Genomic DNA, 1112 nt, shown 5'->3' on the forward strand with positions numbered 1-1112 from the left:
GAAGTCATCTCCACCCTTCTACACGCAGCTATCCCCCTCTAGTGACCATTATAAAGAATACAGGTTACCTGCCAAACCCAGGGCCTTTCTCAATATGCGTACTTGTGCGTACTTGCGTTCTCGTGTACTCGTGATACGTCATCAGTCGGAGACAAAGTACTGTTCCAATTCGAAGTAGGCATCAAGGCGAGAACGCGAAAAAGTCCCGGATGTGTTCTCGCTCCGTCTGTTTTATCGAGCATGCATCGGTGGTGACTTGTGTGGACTTGGTACAGCTAAATATCCCAGAATGCATTTTGTCCAAAACTCAAACGCGGCAATGGCGGACGAGCGGGGCTAAAAACTTTTAAATATTACTCTTTCTGTCACAAAATAAACTTTTAAGTTATTTTCAAGCGAGAATGTAGCTGTGTAAACTTCAAATATCTGCTCGATTTATCAATATATCATATATTTTCAAATGCACTCCGACGCTTTCGGAGACGTCTCTGACCCGCCAGCGCCATAGAAGACAGCGAGGTCGAGGGTTATTAGAGCCGGTGAGAACAGCGGACTCCCGCACATCGTTTTCAACCCCCCCCCGCGGTATTTTCACTACTCAGGTTAAACAAACCCCAGTAGCTGTCTATTGTATTGAATGTCCACTAAAATAAAAATAAAAGCGTTCTAACATCTCACCTGCTTGTTTTTATTAAGGTATGTACACGTATGTACATGTACACTATTTCACTACTGAGGTTAAACATGATATATAAGTCACTTAGGTCACTTTTAAATGTTAATGTTTGGTTTATTTCAGTGTTTTATTTGTTCCTGAGTAAACCGGTTTGGCTGTGATTAAAGTTAAGCTTCATAAATTATTACTCACAGTTAAATTAAAAGGGGACGGCAGTAAAAACTCCGGACCTGTGACATCATCAAGTACGCTGGTGTTCCAATTGTACAAATCGCGAGTCCGTGCTCACCGAGAGCGCACGGGAGTATGGACTCGCGTACTTGAGAATTGAGAAAGGGCCGCAGTCTCTGTTATGCTGAATGAGTCACATGACCTCTGCATGTATTTTTGTTAGAACAGATGAGAAATGTAAAATAATGAACTGTTTACAGATCAG

Source organism: Pundamilia nyererei, unplaced genomic scaffold (genome assembly GCF_000239375.1).
Source record: "Pundamilia nyererei isolate P.nyererei 1_Seehausen unplaced genomic scaffold, PunNye1.0 scaffold00477, whole genome shotgun sequence".
Lineage (NCBI taxonomy): Eukaryota > Metazoa > Chordata > Actinopteri > Cichliformes > Cichlidae > Pundamilia > Pundamilia nyererei.